The following is a 12,905-nucleotide window of genomic DNA, read 5'->3' on the forward strand; positions in this document are numbered from 1 at the left end:
ATAATTCCTTTGGGTCATATATAGCTCAAATATGCCCAAACAATGCCTTGGCCAGTTCAAAAATAATTCTCCAATATTCCCTTTTCTATTCTGCCCTGAATGGCACTTTGTGAAGGAAGTGTCATTTATATTTCTCCTAGTGGCTCCCAACATTTTTGGGCATGTGTATATGTCCAAATAATTTCCCCATGCACAAGTTCAAATTTATTTGCCTAGCCAATCTTCCTCCATGAATTTTTCAAAGGTTTTGTCAGACAGAAGGCTTTGTGAAGGAAGTACTAGCTAGGTGTATCCAAATGAGTTGAACTTTTGCACACTCCTTAATGTGCTCATATTAACCCCCTCCACCCATTCGCAGCCCCATCCAATCATCTATGTGAGCACAGGAGCAAATCTTTGATTCTGGGAATATTTTGAGGTTGTGAAGCAAGTGCATTTTATATTGCTTCAAAAATCCTGATAAATTACCAGATCATTTTTATACACACAAAATATCTCTCCACTCAATTTGGCATCATTTCATTAAGCCATTTGGTTACCAAAATTATTCTAAGTTTCTGGACAGAATTGATGTTTGTGAAGCAAGTGCTATTTTGGTTTGTCCATTTGGCATGAGCTTTTTACAGCATCTTCATATGTCCAAATGATCAAGCTTTGCCCAATCTTAGACCAAGTGCATACTCTATGTGAGAGCATCATCATGATCTTCATTTCTGGACCAAAAATGCAGTTGTGAAGCAACTATATTCATTCTTGGTCCATTTCTCCTCAAACTTACCAGGATGAAAGTCCTTCTTTACCTCAACCTCGTAGACAACTCCATTGCTCCCAAAACCCTTCCCGTTGATCACCAGTGCTCACCCAAGTTTACTGTAGTAAACTTCAGAGGGTGATTACCATTTAACTGTAGCAGTTTTAACCAAACTACCACCTCAGTTGAAACCACACTTGGAAGGACTCCACAGCTAACAAGGTTTGGCACTTAGTAGGAACCCAGAGCGTGTGCTGTCGGTGGTGACCACAGGAGATGCCAGCCAAAACGGTGGTCTCTCCACTGTTGGCAATAGCAGCGCCGCTCCGTTCGGTTATGGCTTGTCCCCAAGTGCCAAACAGCTCAGCCTCGTCGTCCTCTTCACTCTGGACCCCTCTCCCCCTCCTGCAGCTTCCTTGCCGATGCTCACCGACGCTCGCCCATGGGTGCACTGTGCTCCATTTGGATCCGAGCTCGTTTCGGCCTCTTCCTTCGTCCCTCCCTTGGTCGTCTCTTCCCCGTGAGCTCTCCCCTATGCCCTCCCCATCATTTACCCCCGAGCTCGAGCGCGGGAGCATGCGTCCGTGGCGCCGGACACGCGTCCGTGGTGGTGCCAACTTGGCCTCCTTGCCCCGCACCTATTTAAGGCCACCCCGAGCCCTCCCGAGCACGCCAGCAGCCTCGCCGCCCTCCTCTCCCCCTCCCTAAACACTAGCCCGAGCTCTGGGAGCTCTCTGTGTCCCCCATCGCCACCATGGCCGCCGCCTCTGCTCACTTTGATTCCGGCGAACCAAGCCCCCCTCCCTTTGATCTTCTAGCTTTAGTCGACCGCCCAGACTCTGGTGGACCGCACAACCTCCTTTCCTGTTTGCCAAGACCTCGGTGGCATCATCTCCAACTCCAGCCGAGCCTCCGTTCGTCTCCATGCGAACCCTGGCTGACCCCTTCCTCTCCGGCGTGTGCCACGGGCTCAGATCGACGCGGCTCTCCACGCTGAGCTCGTATGTAGGCGGAGCACGCCGGAGGCCCTATGTGGCGCCAGAATGGCTGCCGGTGTCGAGTTCCTCCACGGGTATTATGATTATTTCCATGATGATATCTGTGATTATATTTTGGAGTATTACCTTGGATATCATGTTGCCTTTGGATTATTAGTGGTTAGTATGATGATTTTCATGATGATAGTTGATGTTGTGTTGCTTGGAGTATTATATTAGGAGATGCTGTTTACATGTGGATCTTAGTTGGATAGCTTGTTCCTGCATATTGGAGTGGCAGTATTACTGTTGTTGGATTCATCATGATAGTAGTGTTGTGCTACCCTTGGAGTATTTTGAGATGATGATATTATGCTTGGAGTATTTGTTGGATATTGCTATGACTTGAATTATATGTTAATAGTTGATATCGGGGTATCAATTAGCACAATTATATTTTTGGGGTTAAATTCCGTCATTAAGTTAGTCAGGTGTCGCCGAACTGGGCTTTTCTAGTGCAACCACATTTGCCGGTATGGGACGGCCCTAATGCGATGCTATTGTTGTGCCTCTCGCCGGTGCCTCCAACGAGGGAAGGTTATCAGTGCGCGCTACCCTGATCAGGCAGGTGGACATAAGCCTTGTGTGCCCGTAGTTGGATTTTGCGCGCGGGTCCCCGTGTGGAATCGGACCACGACGGTGGTTGTTGTGTCCTTGGTAGACACGGGGCCACCCATGACTTAGCCTGGAGGGGAGTGAGTCGGAGTGGCCAGGAGAGTGTCATGGTAGTAAATCGGTTTTGTCGAAACATCGTTGGTCCACCCGAATGGGAGTGCGAGGCCATGGGTTCTGTGGTGTGGGTAAAGTGCGCTACCTCTGGAGAGTGTGTGTTTAATCCATTGATAGCCGCATCCTCGGTCATGGGCATGGGTTCATACTAGGTCACACCATTCGATCAACACTCACATGACGGAATGACTTATATGTGATTTAGATGTGGAAATTTTGAGCAGTACAGAGTCGTTGTGATCACCGTAAGGATCACGGGCCAAATATTGGTCGTGGTTGTGATCGCCGTACGGACCACGGGCCAAATATTGGTCGTGGTTGTGATCACCATAAGGATCATGGGCCAAATATTGGTCGTGGTTGTGATCGCCGTAAGGATCACGGGCCAACTATTGGTCATGGTTGTGATCGCCGTAAGGGTCATGGGCCAATTATTGGTCGTGGTTGTGGTCGCTGTAAGGATCACGGTTTGAGGCCAAATATTGGTCGTGGTTGTGATCGCCGTAAGGATCACGGTTTGAGAGATGGTGATTTTTCAGTATTGTAGTAGTTTCAGATCATGCTTAGGAGTTGCTGTTGTATCATGGTAGCTGTTAATTTAATTAACCTGCTTAATGCTATGTTGTTGTCTTGCCTTGATGCTTTTGGTTGTTGTGAGCTTGCAAGCACATTCAATGTACTAACCTGGCGTGTCATGCCAGATTGCAGGTGATGCCATGATTGCTTGATTGCTTGTCGTGGTTTTCGTTCGTGCGAGCTAGATCGTGTCCCAGCCAGAGTCCCTGCGGAGTGGAGTTCACCACCTTCGTCGTTGTTCCGCTGCTAGAAGATTTCCGTTGCTAAGAGTTGTTCCGCTGCTAGCATAGAGCAAGTGTAGTATCACAGGCGTAGTGTCGCCATGCTGATGTGAACCTTTGTAACATCAGACCTTTGCATTATTATTCTTGTAATAAGAGCTTATTTGTTCTATGTCAAGCAGTGTCGTATTCCAGCGACTTCACCTCGATCTCTGGGCTGGAATATGGGGCGTTTTGGTTTCTCTGAGCCGGGGTGCCATAGGCTTGATATCAGAGCAGTTCTGGCTGTAGGACACCCTAGTCAGCGCGAGCGATAGAAACCGGTAGAAATCGGTAGTATAGAGTCTGGCTTGTTTGTTGCATTTGGTTGCTGCATTTGTTTGTTGCATAGCATGCATATAGCCTTAGTATTTGTGACAACGGTTTATCTGGTGAGTGTAGCTGGCATTGGTTCGGATCCACTATAGCTCAACCTTTGCATTTCTCCAGTTCCTTTTTCTTTCAGTGTTTGGTGTCAAGTGATCCCGACATTGTTTGCAAAAATGGTGCTCAGGTATCGCACCGATGTCTTTCTTTCAGTCCCGCCTATCGTTTCGGTGATGGCCATGCTTCTATCTCAGATCGTTCTTTTATTTTGTCGTGTTAGGAACCCTTAATGATCTTAGTTATCAAGAAAGGGCAATGTCAGCAGCCTCAGTTTTTCCCCGCTATCCTATTTCTTGGACGAGTACGGATCTTTTTCCGCCCGCTTGATAATAATGTGGGTGCGACCTTCGTGTCCGACTACATGATTACCAAGTACATCCTCACCTCCGAGATAGTCCATGTTGCTATCTGGCTAAGCTAGCACTTGGTGTAGCGCTGTTTACACCAATTCTTCCACACATTTATTCGTCCTCGTGCACATCATCACAACATGCTAGATCGTAGAACCGGAGATCCCGCGAGATTTGCGTGCTTAAGTAGGCATGCATATTGTGTGACTAGCAGTAGTATGTGACATTGATTGTGTGTGAATTGATTGTTGTTGTGTGCTTTTGTTTAGCTGAGTTTTCTTTTTCTTTTTTTTCTTTTGGGCCCCGGTTTTACATTATTTTTTCCGTATAAAGAGTTGCTCATCCACCGACAACGGACTCAAAGAAGCAACAAGGATTTGAAATATTTGGAAGAAGCTCAGCTAGACATTTTGGTCTACCCAGTCAACTGCATTATGGCATTAATATCTGCTCAGAATACCAGTGGTGTATTGAATTGATTATCAGCATCGAGTCTACCTCAGAGCAAGATCCTCACAATAGTAATGATCAAGTCAGCAGAAAGACAAGTCAGGTACAAGATCAACAGTATATCTTTTGACAGAGGTATGGATCATATACAAAATTTTGGCTCAACAATGCATGATGCTTGAAATATGTTATCATCCGAAATAAATTCAGAATGTGAGATGCTCAAGGAAGATAGTCGAACCATTTTTCTCATGCAAATAATCAGCCTCAGAATATTATGGGCATGAGTATGGATTTCAGTCTGCATGACAGTATGGAGTTTTGGATATAAGAAACCTAGTATTCTTCCACAAGCTATCAGAAGAAATTTATGATGCAAGGCTCCTCAATTTTTCCTCAACATGATATGTGAACAATTTCCAGCCCATGATACCTGGTCTTTCTCAGCAAGACACCTCGGTAAAAGCTTCGGACAGACGGAAATGAATTTTTCTCAACAAGCAAACTGAGGAGAAGCTTGCTAAGTATGGAACTCAGGCTTCTCCTGCACAATAATCAGACCCGGCTTTGCGTGTAAGCCATAGAGCCTTCTTCTGCACGATACCCAGATAAAATATTTGAGCAGAAGTTAACAAGTCTCCCTCAGCAAGCTACTCGGATGGCTTCTTTCGTAAGCCATTCAGTCTGCGTCAGTACCACAATATTGCACCGTCCTCATAGATTATATGATGAGTTGCAAATGTGTGTTAGTACAGTTCAAGGACCAGACTTGCAATAATTTTGTCAGAGGTAAAATTCAGTCAAAACATATGCCTACTTCAAGGATTGAGTGATCAGTGGCATATCCTTCTTATATATGGTGAGCATGCATCCCAGTCATATCAGTCACCCATACGAGATGCGACGGTGATCCAGCAGATATACCTAAGAAAAGTAAGGATCCCACAACCTCGCGAGTCAGGAAAAGGAAAATAAAGATAAGCAGAGATACATATCATGAATTACAAGGATAAAAAATATTTGGAGATGACATCACAGAATCCACAGTCTGGACAATGGTCATCAAGGTCGTTATTCCCGCAAGTGACAATGAGATATCATAAAACCTTGTCAACTCCTTGTATGATTGGTCTTAGCAACGCACCGCGTACAGCTACAAACTCCGGGTATATGTTATATGTGTGCGGACCCAGGTCAGAAAACAAGCACAAGGACTAATGTCAAAAATATTGTGCTAATCGCATCCATGGTCACACGAAGAATCAATGACAGGCATGGCCAAGTTATTTCAGCAAGGTATCCTGACAGAGAAAATCATGACCGTAAAAAGGATGAGACTGACAGCAAAGGTATGATGATATTTGCGCGACCATCAGGGTCTGGATACCCAAGTCAGTTGAAAGCCATAATCCCATATGGATCCACAATGTCATACTCTCAGCGGCCTACTCTATTTACAAGGATTGTCATATCCCGCTGACCTGCTTGACATGGTTAGTGTGGAATATCCAAGTTTGTTCTGTCAGAACCAAGATTTCTTGGCAACCTTAGCATATCATAGTCTATTACCACAGATGGGTAATATCGACCACATGAGAAAAATCAAAAGCCGAACAATCAGCTTAGACCTGGTATACTCACAGACGATATCAAGTACATGGTCAGTCTGTCAGGAAAAGCATTTGTCTGTCAGCCCCCTGTCGGGCCAGTCTCAAGATGGAAATAATTGAGGTATGACACAACTATAACTCCATACACCGTTATATCGCTCCCGACAGAAGGCATTCAAATCTTTCATACATATCTCAAGCTCGAGCCAAGGAAATAAATCAAGATAAACCAGTGCCACCTGTGAGCAGTCCGATTCCATCAGGAGATGGCCATGATAATTCTAAGCATTTATTGAGACCAGAAGGCCTGCATTTATTTGAAGCAACCCCATGGCAGAAGTAAAAAGGTTTCATGACCAAAGGAAAATTTATACTCAGATCCTTTGGATATCACCGCAGATATGAGAAAATTCATGGCAGCAAAAGTAAGTGCTATATGAGCAAAAACCCGTCAGAATTTGGGGAAAGGTGAAGCAAACCACTCCGAGCAAAGATAATCAGATCATCTGAAATTCTTGTGGGAATAAAAAATAAAGGAAAAAGGATACCCGAGTTGGAAACAGTGTCCTCAAGTCATACTTGTTCCCTGAGCAACCGAATCTCGAGGACGAGATTTCTTTAAGGGGGTAAGAGTTGTAACAGCCTGGATTTTGGCCTTTTCTTTTTGGAGTGGTTGTATGGCCTTGCCACCTGGGTAATCATCCACATTTCCCCTCCCAAGTGGCAAATCATTCTCAAAACCTTGCCAAGATCATGTCACTTCACTCCTTGACCAAACCCTAAATTATTTTCCCAGGGAATATTCCTTTTTCATTAAAGGAATAACCCTATCTGCCCTAGGTTGTGAAGAAACCTATATTTCTGTCCATCCAAAAATCCTCAAATAATTCTCATAATTCCTTTAGGTCATATATAGCTCAAATATGCCCAAACAATGCCTTGGCCAGTTCACAGATAATTCTCCAATATTCCTTTTTTCTATTCTGCCCTCAATGGCACTTTGTGAAGGAAGTGTCATTTATATTTCTCCTACTGGCTCCCAACCTTTTTGGGCATGTGTATATGTCCAAATAATTTCCCCATGCACAAGTTCAAATTTATTTGCCTAGCCAATCTTCCTCAGTGAATTTTTCAAAGTTTTTGTCAGACAGAAGGCTTTGTGAAGGAAGTACTAGCTAGGAGTATCCAAATGAGTTGAACTTTTGCACACTCCTTAATGTAATCATATTAACCCCCTCCACCCATTTGCAGCCCCATCCAATCATCTATGTGAGCACAGGAGCAAATCTTTGATTCTGCAATATTTTCAGGTTGTGAAGCAAGTGCATTTTATATTGCTTGAAAAATCCTGATAAATTTCCAGATCATTCTTATACACATGAAAAATCTCTCCATTCAATTTGGCATCATTTCATTAAGCCATTTGATCACCAAAATTATTCCAACTTTCTGGACAGAATTGATGTTTGTGAAGCAAGTGCTATTTTGGTTTGTCCATTTGGCATGAGCTTTTTACAGCATCTTCATATGTCCAAATGATCAAGCTTTGCCCAATCTTAGCCCAAGTGGATACTCTATGTGAGAGCATCATCATGATCTTCATTTCTGGACCAAAAATGCATTTGTGAAGCAACTATATTCATCCTTGGTCCATTTCTCCTCAAACTTACCAGGATGAAAGTCCTTCTTTACCTCAACCTCGCAGACAACTCCAATGCTCCCAAAACCCTTCCTGTTGATCACTAGTGCTCACCCAAGTTTACTGCAGTAAACTTCAGAGGGTGATTACCATTTAACCATAGCAGTTTTAACCAAACTACTACCTCAGTTGAAACCACACCTGGAAGGACTCCATAGCTGACAAGGTTTGGCAGTTAGTAGGAAGCCAGAGCGCGTGCTATCGGTGGTGACCACGGGAGATGCCGGCGAAAACGGTGGTCTCGCCACTGTTGGCAACAGTAGCGCCACTTCGGCCGGTTATGGCTTGTCCCCATGTGTCAAACAACAAAGCCTCGTCGTCCTCTTCACTCTGGACCCCTCTCCCACTCCAGCAGCTTCCTCGCTGACGCTCGCCAACGCTCGCCCACGGGTGCACTATGCTCCGTTTGGATCTGAGCTCGTTTCGACCTCTTCCTCTGCCCCTCCCTTTGTCGTCTCTTCCCCGTGAGCTCTCCCCTGTGCCCTCCCCGTCGTTTACCCCTGAGCTCGAGCGCGCGAGCATGCGTCCGCGGCGGTGCCAGCTCGGCCTCCTCACCCCGCGCCTATTTAAGGCCACCCCAAGCCCTCCCGAGCTCACCAGGAGCCTCGCCACCCTCCTCTCCCCCTCCTTGACCACTGGCCCAAGCTCCGGGAGCTCTCTGTGCCCCCCATCGCCGCCATGGCCGCCGCCTCTGCTCATTTCAATTCCGGCGAACCAAGCCCCCTCCCTTCATTCTTCCACCTCTAGTCGACTGCCCAGACTCCGGTGGACCATGCAACCTCCTTTCCTATTCGCCAAGACCCTGGTGGCATCGTCTCCAACTCCAGCCGAGCTGCCGTTCGCCTCCATGAGAACCCTGCCCGACCCCTTCCTCTCCGGCGTGCGCCACGGGCTCAGATCGACGCGGCTCTCCACGCTGAGCTTGTAGGTAGGCGGAGTATTACCGGAGGCCCTCTATGGCGCCAGAACTACCGCCAGCGTCGAGTTCCTCCATGGCCGGCATCGGGAAGATGAAGCAGGCGACCCCTCCGCCCTGCCAGCTGGTCGAGGGCCCCGCTCGTCAGCCCCTTGGTGTTGACCCGCCCGGTCTAGCTGGATAAGTGACGGGCCCCGCAGCCAGCGGGACCCGCACGTCAGCGACCCCAGGGTAGCCCCACCACTATTCGAGTGGATAAAGTGAAAGTGTATTTCCCTGATTACGTTTTCTGTTTTTCTGTCGAGGCCCTGTTTGAAAATCTTTTCATTACATATAGGTTCTTGGCAGAAAACACCTCATAACTTTTTATCCGTAACTCCAAATGAGATGACTCGAAAGCGTACTTCTTTGTTTCGTCGAGCCTGTTCTGTTGGTTTCATTTTCACTATGGTTTGACACTGTGAAAATGACCATTTTGCCCCTGCCCTTAATCAGCCCCCTCCAAGAGAGAACACTTTCCGACGATTCGTTCCGCGAGTTTCTCACACTTTCTTCCGGCGATTCCTTCCACCCCAGGCAAGCCACACCCTCCATTTGCATGATTGCAATGCAGTGACATGGTTTAATCAATTTGAACTTGTTTAAAATATTGCTTTAGCTACATGACTCTGTGCATGGCATTTTCTCGGAGTATTATTTTGATCTTGCTATTGCCATGCTATTGTTTGGATTACTAGGAGTTATGTTTGTAGTTGATGAGTATCATGCTGCCATTGGAGTATTAGTGGCTGGTATTATGATAATTTCCATGATGATATCTGTGATTAGATTTTGGAGTATTACCTTGGATATAATGCTGCCTTTGTATTATTAGGTTAGTATGATGATTTTCATGATGATAGTTGATGTTGTGTTTCTTGGAGTATTATTTTCGGAGATGATGTTTACATGTGGATCTTAGTTGGATAGCTGGTTCCTGCATATTGGAGTGGTAGTATTACTGTTGTCAGATCCATCATGATAGTAGTGTTGTGCTACCCTTGGAGTATTTTGAGATGATGATATTATGCTTGGAGTATTTGTTGGATATTGCTATGACTTGGATTATAGCTTGATAGTTGATATCGGAGTATCAATTAGCACAATTATATTTTTGGGGTTAAATTCCGTCATTAAGTTGGTCAGGTGCCGCCGAACCGGGCTTTTCCAGTGCAACCACATTTGCCGGTATGGGACGGCCCTAATGCGATGCTATTGTCACGCCTCTCACCGGTGCCTCCAACGAGGGAAGGTTATGGGCGTGCGCTACCCTGATCAGGTAGGCGGACATAAGCCTTGTGTGCCCGTAGTTGGATTTTGCGCACGGGTCCCCATGTGGGGTCGGACCACGATGGTGGTCGTTGTGTCTTTGGTAGACACGGGGCCACCCATGACTTAGCCCAAAGGGGAGTGAGTCGGAGTGGCCGGGAGAGTGTGATGGAAGTAGATCAGTTTTGTCGGAACGCCGTTGGTCCACCCGAATGGGAGTGTGACGCCATGGGTTCTATGGTGTGGGTAAAGTGTGCTACCTCGGCAGAGTGTGTGTTTAGTCTATCGATAGTCGTGTCCTCGGTCATGGGCATGGGTTCGTACTAGGTCACACCATTCGATCAACACTCACATGACAAAATGACTTATAGGTGATTTAGATGTGGATATTTTGAGCAGTACAGAGTGGTTGTGATCGCCGTAAGGATCACAGGCCAAATATTGGTCGTGGTTGTGATCGCCATAAGGATCACGGGCCAAATATTGGTCGTGGTTGTGATCGCCGTAAGGATCACGGGACAAATATTGGTCGTCGTTGTGATCATCATAAGGAACACGGGCCAAATATTGGTCGTGGTTGTGATCGCCGTAAGGGTCACGAGCCAATTATTGGTCGTGGTTGTGATCGCCGTAAGGATCACGGTTTGAGGCCAAATATTGGTCATGGTTGTGATCACCGTAAGGATCATGGTTTGAGAGATGGTGATTTATCAGTAGTGTAGTAGTTTTAGATCATGCTTAGGAGTTGCTGTTGTATCATGGTAGCTGTTAATTTAATTAACCTGCTTAATGCTATGTTGTTGTCTTGCGTTGATGCTTTTGGTTGTTGTGAGCTCGCAAGCACATTCAATGTACTGACCTGGCATGTCATGCCAGATTGCAGGTGATGCCATGATTGCTTGATTGCTTGTCGTGGTTTTCGTTCATGCGAGCTGGATTGTGTCCCAGCCAGAGTCCCTGCAGAGTGGAGTTCACCACCTTCATCGTTGTTCCGCTGCTAGAAGATTTCCGCTGCTAAGAGTTGTTCCACTGCTAGCATAGAGCAAGTATAGTATCGCAGGCGTAGTGTCGCCGTGCTGAAGTGAACCTTTGTAACATCAGACCTTTGTATTATTATTCTTGTAATAAGAGCTGATTTGTTCTATGTCAAGCAGTGTCGTATTCCAGAGACTTCTCCTTGATCTCTGGGCTGGAATACGAGGCATTCCGGTTTCTCTGAGCCGGGGTGCCACAGGGCAAGTGATTGCATATGGCAAGCTCCAGCATCCCACGGCATTGGCCTGTATTCAGCAGGACCAGCACGCCTATCGGAGTGGTGACGTGCTTCCCGTCCCCGCTCGATAGTAGTACGGGCGTCCTCCTTGAGGCGCCCTTGAAGTGTTGGAAATATGCCCTAGAGGCAATAATAAAAGGATTATTATTATATTTCCTTGTTCATGATAATTGTCTTTTATTCATGCTATAATTGTATTATCCGAAAATCATAAATACACGTGTGAATACTTAGACCATAACATGTCTCTAGTAAGCCTCTAGTTGACTAGCTCGTTGATCAACAGATAGTCATGGTTTCCTGACTATGGACATTAGATGTCGTTGATAACGGGATCACATCATTAAGAGAATGATGTGACGGACAAGACCCAATCCTAAGCATAGCACAAGATCGTGTAGTTCGTTTGCTAGAGCTTTTCCAATGTCAAGTATCTTTTCCTTAGACCATGAGATCGTGTAACTCCCGTATACCATAGGAGTGCTTTGGGTGTACCAAACGTCACAATGTAACTGGGTGACTATAAAGGTGCACTACAGGTATCTCCGAAAGTGTCTGTTGGGTTGACACGGGTCGAGACTGGGATTTGTCACTCCGTATGACGGAGAGGTATCTCTGGGCCCACTCGGTAATGCATCATCATAATGAGCTCAAAGTGACCAAGTGTCTGGTCACGGGATCATGCATTATGGTACGAGTAAAGTGACTTGCTGGTAACGAGACTGAACGAGGTATTGGGATACCAACGATCGAGTCTCGGGCAAGTAACGTACCGATTGACAAAGGGAATTGTTTACGGGGTTGATTGAATCCTCGACATCGTGGTTCATCCGATGAGATCATCGAGGAGCATGTGGGAGACAACATGGGTATCCAGATCCCGCTGTTGGTTATTGACCAGAGAGTCGTCTCGGTCATGTCTGCGTGTCTCCCGAAACCGTAGGGTCTACACACTTAAGGTTTGGTGACTCTAGGGTTGTATGAATATGAGTATGCAGCATACCGTAAGTTGTTTGGAGTCCCGGATGAGATCCCGGACGTCACGAGGAGTTCCGGAATGGTCCGGAGGTAAAGAATTATATATAGGAAGTGCTATTTCGGCCATCGGGAAAGTTTCGGGGTCCACCGGTATTGTACCGGGACCACCGGAAGGGTCCCGGGGGTCCACCGGGTGGGGCCACCTATCCCGGAGGGACCCGCGGGCTGAAGTGGGAGGGGAACCAGCCCCTAGTGGGCTGCTGCGCCCCCCTTGGGCCTCCCCTGCGCCTAGGGTTGGAAACCCTAGGGTGGGGGGCGCACCACTTGCCTTGGGGGGCACTCCACCCCCTTGGCCGCCGCCTCCTTGGGAGATTCCCATCTCCAGGGCCGGCGCCCCCCAGAGGGCCTATATAAAGGAGGGGGAGGGCAGCCGCAACCTAAGTCTTGGCGCCTCCCTTCCCCTGCTACACCTCATTCTCCTCCCGTAGTTGCTTGGCGAAGCCCTGTCGGAGCCCTGCTGCATCCACCACCATGCCGTCGTGCTGCTAGATCTTCATCAACCTCTCCTTCCCCCTTGCTGG

The sequence above is a fragment of the Triticum dicoccoides genome, chromosome 4B (genome assembly GCF_002162155.2).
Source record: "Triticum dicoccoides isolate Atlit2015 ecotype Zavitan chromosome 4B, WEW_v2.0, whole genome shotgun sequence".
NCBI lineage: Eukaryota > Viridiplantae > Streptophyta > Magnoliopsida > Poales > Poaceae > Triticum > Triticum dicoccoides.